General features: G+C 38.7%; 1 protein-coding gene across 1 annotated transcript in view; it reads right to left on the reverse strand.

Moving 5' to 3' along the window:
• Positions 1 to 14583, reverse strand: part of Radx (RPA1 related single stranded DNA binding protein, X-linked) — a 79761-nt gene that overhangs the window by 22313 nt on the left and 42865 nt on the right. The window lies entirely within an intron of this gene.

The following is a 14583-nucleotide window of genomic DNA, read 5'->3' on the forward strand; positions in this document are numbered from 1 at the left end:
ACAAATAAACGACACACTGAGATTCCATTTCATCACACTCAAAATAGCAATCATTAAGAAAAACAAGAAATGTTTATGAAAATGGGAGGCAGGAACTCTTCTTTGGTAGGACTATAACACAGCCAGTGTGGAACTGAGGATGTTCATAAAAGAAAAACTATTTTACAAACCAGGTATCACAATTCTAGGCATATTCGTGAAGGAATCAAACTCAGTATACAAAAGATACCTGTACAAACATGCTTATGTGCAGAACTGTATCACATCCAAATTCATATATTTAAATTTTGTCAGTACATCACATGGTGATCATACATAAGAAATGAGGTCTTTAAAGAGGTGACTGACTATGAAACTATCAGTTTAGGTCTTAATTCAGATTGGTGTCCTTACATGAAGAGAAATCTTAAACACAGGTATGGATGTATACACATGGTGGAAACAGTATAAAGACAGCAAGATGGCCATGCACAAGCCAAGGAGAGGGGCCTCAGAAGAAACCTAACCTATGCCAAAGCTTTGTCTCCAGACTGTGTGTAAACAGATGTCGGCAGTTCTAATCATGGAGTGTATGGTATGTCATTATTTCAACCTTGCAAGTGAACAGTTGCTTCTGATGGGCGTTCTCAGCCTCTTCAGTTGAGACAAAATGTGGGTACCTGAGGTTTAACGGTCACTCATCAATTTTCTACTTTCAATTTACATCATCATCTAGATTGCATCAATTATATTTTCAAATGCATGTCTCATTTCATTTCTTGTTCTTCATTTTTTAAAACTACTACTATATGTTCCTGGCCTTTATTATCACTTCCCAGCTTCTTTGCCTCTAGAATGGTTTTCTTTACACTTGCTCTCCCTATATACACCACAGTCGAGTCTTAAATGAAAACAAAACAGAAAGGTCACTCTTTCTATTTATTATCTTCAAATTCTTCGTCTTAATGTCTCTAAAGTCCAAGATTCTTCATATAATATCACATGTCCTCCATTGAGTTAATTTTTTGACATTTCTTTAGTTATTAGACTACTCTCTGCCTTTTGTTTTATGCTGCAACACACCAAAACTTTAACAGAGCCAGGAAGTGGTGGTGTATGCCTTTAATCCCACCACTTGTGAGGCAGAGGCAGGTGGATCTCTGTGAGTTCCAGAGGTCTGGTCTACAGAGCAAGTTCCAGGACAGGCTCCAAAGATACACAGAGAAACCCTATCTCAATAAACCAAAATGAAAAAAAAAAAAACTTTAACAGTGCCCCAGACCTTAGTAGGCCCCCAGACCTTAGTTAGCACAACTGACTCCATGATGGAAGTACCACTCAGGCCATAAAATTCAGCACATAGATAGCACCTCTTGCCAAATTGAAAACAAAGACCTACTTCATCAAAGTCCATAGTTCTGGGAAAGTCTCTAAATGAACTAACCTTGCTTTTTGGCTTCTGTTGTCTTGCTTCTGGATAACTTCTCTTGTTAATTGGAGTATATCATCCCAGGTGTTGCCTTTTCTGCCTAAAGGCTCAGCCTGAGAAAGGCTTGGTATAACACTGGGATCCTAAATGCCCAGTGTAGTTGCTGGCTGGCCAATAAAAAATTTCTATTAGAGGCCCAGGCGACGGAGACACCGGCGCACAGGCAGGCCCAGCCAGCAAAGACACAGGCACGCAGGCAGGCACAGGCAGGCCCAGGCGGCAGAGACACCGGCGTGCAGGCAGGCCCAGGCGGTGGAGACACCTGCGAGCAGACCAGGCGGGGGTGGGATAGTCCAAGCATGAAACAGTGAAGCCCACACTGAGAGCAGATCGCCCCACTACAATTAAATCAAACCCATTAGATAGCATCGATAGGAGGAGATGGGCAGACACCAAGGCAAGAATTCACCCAACAATCTGAAAAACAACATGAAAACACCAGAACCCAATGATCTTACAACACAAGGACTTGAACACCCTAACACAGAAGAAGAGGAAAAAATGGACTTTATGAAAGCAATAGAGTTCCTTAAACAACATGTAAAAAACGTCCTCATAGAAATGGATGAGAAGTATAACAAAAAGTTTGAAGAAATGAGTAAATACGTAAATGATACCCTGGGAAGCCAAGAAAAAACGATCAAACAGGTAATGGAAACAGTTCAAGAATTGAAAACTGAAATGGAAGCAAGGAAGAAAACACAAGGACCAGCTGGATATGGAAAATCTAGGTCAACGAGCAGAGACTACAGAAACAAGCATAATCAATAGAATACAAGAAATAGAAGAAAGAATCTCAGATTCTGAAGACACCATAGAGAAAATAAACACACTGATCAAAGAAAACAGCAAAACCAACAAATTCTCATCACAAAACATTCAGGAAATCTGGGACACAATAAAAAGACCAGCCGGGCGGTGGTGGCGCACGCCTTTAATCCCAGCACTCGGGAGGCAGAAGCAGGCGGATCTCTGTGAGTTCGAGACCAGCCTGGTCTACAAGAGCTAGCTCCAGGACAGGCTCCAAAACCACAGAGAAACCCTGTCTCGAAAAACCAAAAAAAAAAAAAAAAAAAAAAAAAGACCAAACCTAAGAATAATAGGGATAGAAGAAGGAGAAGAGTCACAGCTCAAAGGCCCAGAAAATATTTTTAACAAAATTATGGAAGAAAACTTTCCCAACATAAAGGAAGATAGTCCTTTGAATATCCAAGAAGCATACAGAACACTAAACAGACTGGATCAAAAAAAAAAAAAACCATCCCCTTGCCATATAATAATCAAAACACAAAATATACAGATTAAAGAAAGAATATTAAGAGCTGCAAAGGAAAAAGGCCAAGTAACCTATAAAGGTAAACCGATCAGACTCACACCCGACTTCTCTATGGAAACCATGAAAGCCAGAAGGTCCTGGATAGAGGTACTGCAGAAACTGAGAGACCATGGATGCAAACCCAAACTACCATACCTAGTCAAGCTATCATTCACTATCAATGGAGAAAAGAAGACATTCCAGGATAAGAACAAATTTAAACAATACGTAGCCACAAATCCAGCCCTACAGAAGGTAATAGAAGGAAAATCACAACCCAAGAAATCCAACATTGCCAACACTGCCTACAATAACTCAGGCATCTAGCGACCCTTCAACAGGACAACTCAAAGAAGGGAGACACACAACTCTACTACCAAAAGCAATAAGAATAACCGGAGTAAACAACCACTGGTCATTAATATCATTTAATATTAATGGTCTCAATTCACCTATAAAGAGGCACAGGCTAAGAGATTAGATACGAAAACAGGATCCAACATTCTGCTGTTTGCAAGAAACATATCTCAACCACAAAGACAGGCATCTACTCAGAGTAAAGGGTTGGGAAAAGGTTTTTCAAGCAAATGGTCCTAAGAAAAAAGCAGGTGTGGCCATACTAATTTCTAACAAAACTAACTTCAAACTAAAATCAATCAGAAGAGATCTAGATGGACACTTTATATTCATAACAGGAACAATTCAGCAGGATGAAGTCTCAATCCTGAATATCTACGCCCCTAATATAAAAGCACCCACTTATATAAAAGAAATATTACTAAAACTCAAGACAGACATCAAACCACACACACTAGTAGTAGGAGACTTCAACACACCTCTCTCACCAATGGACAGGTCAAGCAGACAGAAACCTAATAGAGAATTAAGAGAATTGTTGGAGGTAATGAAGCAAATGGACTTAACAGACATCTATAGAACATTCCACCCAAATAGGAAAGAATACACCTTCTTCTCTGCAGCTCACGGAACCTTCTCAAAAATTGACCACATACTCGGAAACAAAGGAAATCTCCACAGATACAAAAAAAAAATCAGTGTTCACCTGTACCTTATCAGATCACCACGGATTAAAGTTAGAAGGCAACAACAATGCTGCCCCCAGAAAGCTGACAAACTCATGGAAACTGAACAGTTAACTACTGAACCACACCTGGGTCAAGGAAGAAATTAAGAAAGAAATTAAAGTCTTCCGTGATTTTAATGAAAACAAAGAGACAACATACTCAAACCTATGGGACACGATGAAAGCAGTGCTAAGAGGAAAGTTCATAGCACTAAGTGCCCACTTAAAGAAAACGGAGAAAGCACACATTGGAGACTTAACAGCCCACCTGAAAGCTCTAGAAAAAAAAGAAGCAGACGCACCCAGGAGGAGTAGAAGACTGGAAATAATCAAACTGAGGGTTGAAATCAACAAAATACAAACACAGAAAACAGTCCAAAGAATCAATGAAACAAAAAGTTGGTTCTGGGAGAAAATCAACAAGATTGACAAACCCCTATCCAAACTAAGTAAACAACAGAGAGAGAACACGCAAATAAATAAGATCAGAAATCTGGGGGACATAACCACAGACACAGAGGAAACTCAGAGAATCATTAGATCTTACTACAAGAGTCTGTATGCCACAAAACTGGAAAATGCAAAAGAAATGGACATTTTTTTAGATAAGTACCATATACCAAAGCTAAACCAAGACCAGGTGAACGATCTAAATAGACCTGTTAGTCGCGAAGAATTAGAAACTGTTATCAAAAATCTCCCCTCCAAAAAAAGCCCAGGACCAGATGGTTTCAGTGCAGAATTCTACCAGAACTTCCAAGAAGACCTAATACCTATACTCCTTAATGTATTCCATAATATAGAAACAGAAGAATCATTGCCAAACTCCTTTTATGAAGCTACAGTTACCCTGATACCAAAACCACACAAAGACCCAACCAAGAAAGAGAATTACAGGCCTATATCATTCATGAACATCGACGCAAATATTCGCAATAAAATACTGGCAAACCGAATCCAAGAACACATTAGAAAAATTATCCATTATGATCAAGTAGGCTTCATCCCAGAGATGCAGGATTGGTTCGACATACAAAAATCTATCAATGTAATCCACCATATAAATAAATTGAAAGAAAAAAAAACATATGATCATTTCATTAGATGCTGAAAAAACACTTGACAAAATTCAACACCCCTTTATGATAAAGGTCTTGGAGAGATTAGGGATACAAGGGTCATACCTAAATATAATAAAAGCTATTTACAGCAAGCAGACAGCTAACATTAAATTAAACGGAGAAAAACTCAAATCTATCCCACTAAAATCAGGAACACGACAAGGCTGTCCACTCTCTCCATACCTCTTCAATATAGTGCTTGAAGTTCTAACAATAGCAATAAGACAACATAAGGGGATCAAGGGGATTCATATTGGAAAGAAAGAAGTTAAGCTTTCGTTATTTGCAGATGATATGATAGTATACATAAGTGACCCCAAAAACTCTACCAAAAAACTCCTACAGCTGATAAACACCTTTGGTAATGTGACAGGATACAAGATCAACTCCAAAATATCAGTTGCCTTCCTATACACTAAGTATAAAGAGGTAGAGAGGGAAATCAGAGAAGCCTCACCTTTCACGATAGCCACAAATAGCATAAAATATCTTGGGTAACTCTGACCAAGGAAGTGAAAGATCTATTTGACAAAAACTTTAAGTCTTTGAAGAAAGAAATTGAAGAGGACACCAGAAAATGGTGTCTCCCTTGCTCTAGGATTGGGAGGATCAACATAATAAAAATGGAAATTCTACCAAAAGCAATCTATAGATTCAATGCAATCCCCATCAAAATCCCATCAAAATTCTTCACAGATCTGGAGAAGACAATAATCAACTTTATATGGAAAAACAAAAAACCCAGGATAGCCAAAACAATCTTATACAATAAAGGATCTTCTGGAGGTATTACCATCCCTGACTTCAAACTCTATTACAGAGCTACGGGTCATTGGACTACCAGGCGTCCATGTTTTGGTTTTGAGGAGTCCATCTGGAAGGGAACGGTTCCTGCCCCTACACTGAGGAGATACACCCAGAGAGTTAGTCACAGCAAAGACTGGACCAAGACACCAGGCCTCTCCTGACTCCATTTGAAGGAAGAGAAGGGCAGGCACCAATGCAAGAATTCCTCCAACAACCTGAAAGGCAACGGGACATCACCAGAATCCAGGAATCCCGAAATAAGAAGAATTGTACACCTTATTCCAGAAGAATTTGACTCAAAAGTGAATTATATGAAAATAATAGAGGACCTTAAACAGGAGGTGAAAAACTGCCATAATCAATTAGAGATTACAAACAAAAAGGTAGAGGAAATGAATAAATCTCTCAAAGATACCCAAGAAAACCAAGAGAAACAAGAAAAAGCAATCAAACAGGTAAGGGAAACGGTTCAAGACTTGAAGAATGAAGTGGAAGTAATAAAGAAAACACAAACTGAGGGAAGGATGGAGATGGAAAATTTGGATAAACGAACAGGAAATACAGAGACAAGTACTACCAACAGATTACAAGAGATAGAAGAAAGAATCTCAGACACTGAAGATACCATAGAGAAAATAAACACACTGATCAAAGAAAACAGCAAAACCAACAAATTCTCATCACAAAACATTCAGGAAATCTGGGACACAATAAAAAGACCAAACCTAAGAATAATAGGGATAGAAGAAGGAGAAGAAGTACAGCTCAATGGTCCAGAAAATATATTTAATAAAATTATAGAAGAAAACTTTCCCAACCTTAAGAAAGATATTCCTTGGAAGGCCCAAGAAGCATACAGAACACCGAATAGACTGGATCAAAAAAAAATCTCCTCATCATATAATAATCAAAACACAAAACATACAGAATAAAGAAAGAATATTAAGAGCTGCAAAGGAAAAAGGTCAAGTTACCTATAAAGGTAAACCTATCAGACTTAAACCTGACTTCTCTATGGAAACCATGAAAGCCAGAAGGTCCTGGATAGAGGTACTGCAGAAACTAAGAGACCATGGATGCAAGCCCAGACTACTATACCCAGCCAAGCTTTTGTTCATTATAAATGGAGAAAACAAAATTTTCCAGGATAAGAACAAATTTAAACAATACGTAGCACAAATCCAGCCTTACAGAAAGTAATTGAAGGAAAATCACAACCCAAGGAATCCAACAATGCCCACAATAACTCAGACATCTAATGACCCTTCACCAGCACAACTTGAAGAAGGGAAACACACAAACTCTACTACCAAAAGAAAAAAAAATGACCGGAGTTAACAACCACTGGTCATTAATATCACTTAATATCAATGGACTCAACTCACCTATAAAGAGGCACAGGCTAAGAGATTGGATACGAAAACAGGATCCAACATTCTGATGTTTACAAGAAACACACCTCAACCACAAAGACAGACATCTACTCAGAGTAAAGGGCTGGGAAAAGGTTTATCAAGCAAACGGACCTAAGAAACAAGCAGGTGTGGCCATAATAATTTCTAACAAAGTTGACCTCAAACTAAAATCAATCAGAAGAGATGGAGAGGGACATTTTTTACTCATAACAGGAACAATTAATCAGGATGAAGTCTCAATCCTGAATATCTATGCCCCTAATATAAAAGCACCCACTTATGTAAAAGAAACATTACTAAAACTCAAGGCAGTCATCAAACCACACACACTAATAGTAGGAGATTTCAACACTCCTCTCTCACCAATGGACAGGTCAATCAGACAGAAACCTAACAGAGAAATAAGAGGATTAAGGGAGGTAATGAATCAAATGGACTTAACAGACATCTATAGAACATTCCACCCAAATAGGAAAGAATATACCTTCTTCTCTGCAGTTCATGGAACCTTCTCGAAAATAGACCACATACTCGGTAACAAAGCAAACTTACACAGTTACAAAAAAATATCAGTAACCACCTGTGTCTTATCAGATCACCATGGATTAAAGTTAGAATTCAACAACAGTGCTACCCCCAGAAAGCCAACAAACTCATGGAAACTGGACAGTCAACTACTGAACCACACCTGGATCAAGGAAGAAATAAAGAAAGAAATTAAAGTCTTTCTTGAATTCAATGAAAACGAAGACTCAACATACTCAGACCTATGGAACACTATGAAAGCAGCGCTAAGAGAAAAGTTCATAGCACTAAGTGCCCACTTAAAGAAAACGGAGAAAGCACACATTGGAGACTTAATAGCTCACCTGAAAGCTCTAGAAAAAAAAGAAGCAGACTCACCTAGGAGAAGTAGGAGACTGGAAATAATCAAACTGAGGGCTGAAATCAACAAAATAGAAACACAGAAAACAATACAAAGAATCAATGAAACGAAAAGCTGGTTCTTGGAGAAAATCAACAAGATTGATAAACCCCTATCCAAACTAATCAAACGGCAGAGAGAGAATACGCAAATTAACAAGATCAGAAATGAAAAGGGAGACATAACCACAGACAAAGAGGAAATTCAGAGAATCATTAGATCTTACTACAAAAGCCTGTATGCCACAAAACTGGAAAATGCAAAAGAAATGGACACTTTTTTAGATAAGTACCATATACCAAAGTTAAACCAGGACTGGGTGAACAATCTAAATAGACCTGTTAGTCACGAAGAATTACAAGTTGTTATAAAAAACCTCCCTACCAAAAAAAAGCCCAGGTCCAGACGGCTTCAATGCAGAATTCTACCAGAACTTCCAAGAAGACCTAATACCTATACTCCTTAATGTATTTCACAATATAGAAACAGAGAAGTCATTGCCAAATTCCTTTTATGAAGCTGTAGTTACTCTGATACCAAAACCACACAAAGACACAAACAAGAAAGAGAACTACAGGCCAATCTCACTCATGAACATCGATGCAAAAATCCTCAATAAAATACTGGCAAACCGAATCCAAGAACACATTAGAAAAATTATCCATTATGATCAAGTAGGCTTCATCCCAGAGATGCAGGACTGGTTCAACATACGAAAATCTATCAATGTAATCCATCATATAAATAAACTGAAAGAAAAAAACCATATGATCATTTCATTAGATGCTGAAAAAGCATTTGACAAAATTCAACATCCCTTTATGATAAAGGTCTTAGAGAGATTAAGGATACAGGGTCGTACCTAACTATAATAAAAGCTATTCATAGCAAGCCGACAGCTAACATCAAATTAAATGGAGAGAAAATCAAAGCTATTCCACTAAAATCAGGAACACGACAAGGCTGTCCACTCTCTCCATACCTCTTTAATATAGTGCTTGAAATTCTAGCGATAGCAATAAGTCAACATAAGGGGATCAAAGGGATTCAAATTGGAAAGGAAGAAGTTAAACTTGCATTATTTGCAGACGGTATGATAGTATACATAAGCGACCCCAAAACCTCCAGCAAAGAACTCCTACAGCTGATAAACACCTTTAGTAGTGTGGCAGGATACAAGATCAATTCCAAAAAATCAGTTGCCCTCCTATACACAAAGGATAAGGAAGCAGAGAGGGAAATCAGAGAAGCATCACCCTTCACGATAGCCAGAAATAGCATAAAATATCTTGGGGTAACTCTAACCAAGGAAGTGAAGGATCTATTTGACAAGAACTTTAAGTCTTTGAAGAAAGAAATTGAGGAGGATACTAGAAAATGGAAGGATCTCCCTTGCTCTTGGATTGGGAGGATCAACATAATAAAAATGGCAATTCTACCAAGGGCAATTTATAGATTCAATGCAATCCCCATTAAAATCCCATCAAAATTCTTCACAGATCTTGAGAGGACATTAATCAACTTTATATGGAAAAACAAAAAACCCAGGATAACCAAAACAATCTTATATAATAAAGGATCATCTGGAGGCATTACTATCCCTGACTTCAAATTCTGTTACAGAGCTTCAGTATTGAAAACAGCTTGGTATTGGCATAAAAACAGAGAAGTCGATCAATGGATCCTAGTAGAAGACCCTGATTTTAACCCACAAACCTATGAACACCTGATTTTCGATAAAGGAGCTAAAAGCATTCAATGGAAAAAAGAGAGCATCTTCAACAAATGGTGCTGGCAGAACTGGTTGTCAACCTGTAGAAGAATGAAAATAGATCCATATCTATCACCATGCACAAAACTCAAGTCCAAATGGATTAAAACCTCAATATCAGTCCGAACACACTGAACCTGATAGAAGAAAAAGTGGGAAGTATTCTACAACATATAGGTACAGGAGATCACTTCCTATGTATATCCCCAGCAGCACAGACATTAAGGACAACATTGAATAAATGGGACCTCCTGAAACTGAGAAGCTTCTGTAAAGCAAAGGACACTGTCACTAAGACAAAAAGGCAACCCACTGACTGGGAGAAGATCTTCACCAACCCTGCAACAGACAAAGGTCTGATCTCCAAAATATATAAAGAACTCAAGAAACTAGACTTTAAAATGCTAATTAACCCAATTAAAAAATGAGCAGAGAATTCTCAACAGAAGAAATTCAAATGGCCAAAAGTCACTTAAGGTCATGCTCAACCTCCTTACCGATAAGGGAAATGCAAATTAAAACAACTTTGAGATACCATCTTACACCTGTCAGAATGGCTAAAATCAAAAACACCAATGATAGCCTTTGCTGGAGAGGTTGTGGAGTAAGGGGCACACTCATCCATTGCTGGTGGGAATGCAAACTTGTGCAACTACTTTGGAAATCAGTGTGGCGATTTCTCAGGAAATTTGGGATCAACCTACCCCAAGATCCAGTAATACCACTCTTGGGAATATACCCAAGAGATGCCCTATCATATGACAAAAGTATCTGTTCAACTATGTTCATAGCAGCATTGTTTGTAATAGCCAGAACCTGGAAACAACCTAGATGCCCTTCAATGGAGGAATGCATGAAGAAAGTGTGGAATATATACATATTAGAGTACTACTCAGCGGTAAACAACAATGACTTCTCGAATTTTGCATGCAAATGGACCAATATAGAAAACACTATCCTAAGTGAGGTATCCCAGACCCAAAAAGAGGAACATGGGATGTATTCACTCATAATTGGTTTCTAGCCATAAATAAAGGACATTGAGCATATAATTTGTGATCCTAGAGAAGCTAAATAAGAAAATGAACCCAAAGAAATACGTATAGTCATCTGCCTGGATAGGGGAAGTAGACAAGATTGCCGGGCAAAAACTGGGAACTTGCGGGTGAGGTGGCATGGGGCTAAGGGGAAATGGGGTGAGAAATGTGAGAAGGGGAGGATGGGAGGAGCTTGGGGGAATGGGATGATTGGGATATAGGAAGGGTGGATACAGGAGCAGTGAAGTATATATCCTAACTAAGGGAGCCATCTTAGGGTTGGCAAGAGACTTGACTCTAGAGGGGTTCGCAGGTGTCCAGGGAGATGTCCCCAGCTGGTACCTTGGGCAACTGAGGAGAGGGAACCTGAAATGACCCTATCCTATACTGATGAATATCTTGCATATCACCTTAGAACCTTCATCTGGCGATGGATCGAGATAGAGACAGAGACCCAATTTGGAGCAACGGTTTGAGCTCTTAAGGTCCAAATGAGGAGCAGAAGGAGGGAGAACATGAGCAAGGGAGTCAGGACCACGAGGGGTGCACCCACCCACTGTGACAGTGGAACTGATTTATTGGGAGCCCACCAAGGCCAGCTGGTCTGGGACTGAATAAGCATGGGTTGAAACTGGACTCTCTGAACATGGTGGACAATGAAGTCTGATGAGAAGCCAAGGACAATGGCACTAGGTTTCGATCCTAATACATGAACTGGCTTTGTTGGAGCTTAGCCTGTTTGGATGCTCACTTTCCTGGACCTAGATAGAAGTGGGAGGACCTTGGTCTTCCCTCAGGGCAGGGGATTTCGACTGCTCTTCAGTATCGAGAGGGAGGGGGAATGGAGTGGGGGGAGGAGGAGTGGGGATAGGGGGAGGGAAGTGGGGGGGAGGGGGCAATATGTGGGAGGAGGGGGAGGGAAATGAGAAACGGGGAGCAGGTGGAAATTTTAATTAAAAAAGAATAAAAAAAAGAATTAAAAAAGAAATCAATCAATCAATAAATAAATAAAGAAAAAAAAAAGAAAAAAAATTTCTATTAGCTTAACCCTGTATCCAAGTAATCTTTTTGTGGCTACCCCACAACAAAAACACTGTTGTATTTTGAATATTACATGAAATTTTTTAGTTTTGAACTTCTGCTAAAATTGATCTTTGCCTATATATCTGGTAATTTGTCAAAACTCCACTGATCTTTTATGAATTAAATATGTATTACATGGACACAAGTTTCTCAGGTCTATTTTTACTTTTCTTAAAAAAACAGAAACTAATGCAGTATCAATATACTTACTAACTAGAATTATGTAGTTTTTAACTTCTATTTGCTTCAATCCCTGCCTCCAGGTACCTATCCTGAGCTACTTCCCTGGCTTACTTCCATGATGAATTATAACCCGTAAGGTGAAACCCCAAGTCTCTTTTGTTTATGGTGTTTATCAGAGCAACAGACAATGAACCAGAACAATTACTGAGCTATGCTCACAGCCTCCGGAAATAAGCATTTTTAAAAAGGATTGATTATTTTAAGTATAGAGAGGCATAAATACCCCAAAATTCAGCTAGAGAGACGTTTCAGTGTGTGTGCTGGCTAGATCGTTGTTTTCTTTTGGTCAGCTTGACAGAACCTAGGGTCATCTTGGAAGAAGGTATCTTACTTGAGAATATGCTTTTATAGGACTGGCCTGTAGGAAAGTCTGGAGATCGTCATTTTGGTTGATGATCATGTGGGAGGACCTTGATCACATTAGGCAGTGCCACCCCCGAGATGGTGGTCCTGGGTGATTTCAGAAGTCAGGCTGTCCAAGTCAGAAAGCAAAACTTCTCTATGGCTCCTGCACCAGCTCTTGCCCCAACTACTCCAGATGCTAGACTACAAATTATAAGATGAAATAATCCTTTCCTACCCAACTTTCGGTTATGGTGTTTTATCACAGCAATCAAAGCCCTAACTAGCACAGTGAGGCAAGCATTACCCATATAGACGTGAAGATAAAATTTCCAATTCCGTGAACCAAGTAAAGCACAAGTCTGTGATCCCAGTGCTTGATTGGTGATATGGAAGGAGAAAGAGGAGATGCCTGGGATGTTCAGAACCCAGATAGCCTGGTGTCCATAGTGACAAACAATGAAGAGATCCTGCCTCAAGGTGGATGGTGAGGACTTACACTCAAAGTTCTGCTCTGAGTTCCACATGCTATAGCACAAATGGATCTGTACACACACTCATGAGGACACACACACAGATCATACACACACACACACACACACACACACAAAATATCAACAGTTCGTATCATGTAACAATCAATAAAAACCATACCAAAAAAAAAAAAAAACCCTATGGACCGGTTTACTGACACATCATAGTTAAGAAAAGAAATGTCCACAAAATGACAGTCTCACTTTTGTCTGGATGGAGGACTGAAATAAAATTCACACCAAAAGGCAAGACAGAGTTAAAAGGCTAAAATGTTAAATCCAAAGAGACGATCCCTTGGTTTAGGATTCCACTGAAAGCAAATAATTCTAATGGCATTCTACCAGTAAGAAATTATATAATGAAATTACTTCAGAAACCAACCCTAAGCTCAAACTAGTTGACCCAATAGCAAAGAAAAGAAAGAGAACTTGCTTAGAACACTGCATTTGATCTCTCCTCCCTTGAAAGTACCCTACATGGTAAAATAAAACCAAAACAAGCAAGAAAACAAACAAACAAAACAAAGACTTACTTAAATTTACCTATTCTGACTATCAATTTAAATCAAGCCTACTTAACCTAAACTCCCATGTTAACTAAAAAAACTTGTTTGCTGTTACTAAAGGAACAAACTTACAACTATTTTCTTCTGGTTACTTTTACTCAGATAATCATTAGCCCATTTATTGATACATATGATCTTTTCCTAGTAGTGCTATTGGATAGCAGGACAGAATTAAAAGGAAACATTATGACAAAAATGCCGATGAAAGTCACTTTTAAGGTAGAGAAAAACTGCTTTTGTTTTGAAGTGACACCGGTTACCTTTTCAGTGTGTGTACAAGAGCACCTCCAAATGGACAAAAGGGTGCATGCTCCTACATGTGCTAAATGGGAGACAGTTTCTTTTGTTAACAAGGAACATACTTTGTGAGCTTTTCTAGAACTGTAGTTTATAACAGATATTCAGAAAATATTGTTGGCTAGTAATCAAATAATGTGACATCTGAATTTTTCTAGCAAGATGAATAATACTATATATACTCATGTGCTCATCTGCCTTTTTGAACACACTTTTTTTCTTTCAAGTGTTGCTGATTCTTGGAACATCACTCGTAAGATGAGTTTAAAACATGCTAGGTATATAGATGTATACATATTTCTTTTAGTTGAACAACTGCTTCACTGTTAGCAGCAGATAGGATCACAAGCACAAACTTATCACACGGTTATGGTCATAAGACTCTCTGATGAGATTGTGACCACTTCCCTTGCACACATACTTGTCCTCCTTCCTGAAGGTATTGACCTTAACCTTCCTTTCTGCTTGTCAGTGTTATCTGCATTGTGTCTGGGGTTAATCTATTCCTCCTAGCCAATAGCATCTCTATGTTGATGGTGGATCTCCCTTAAAGCATATCTTATCATTTTAATACAT

The sequence above is a fragment of the Chionomys nivalis genome, chromosome X, assembly GCF_950005125.1.
Source record: "Chionomys nivalis chromosome X, mChiNiv1.1, whole genome shotgun sequence".
Taxonomy (NCBI): domain Eukaryota; kingdom Metazoa; phylum Chordata; class Mammalia; order Rodentia; family Cricetidae; genus Chionomys; species Chionomys nivalis.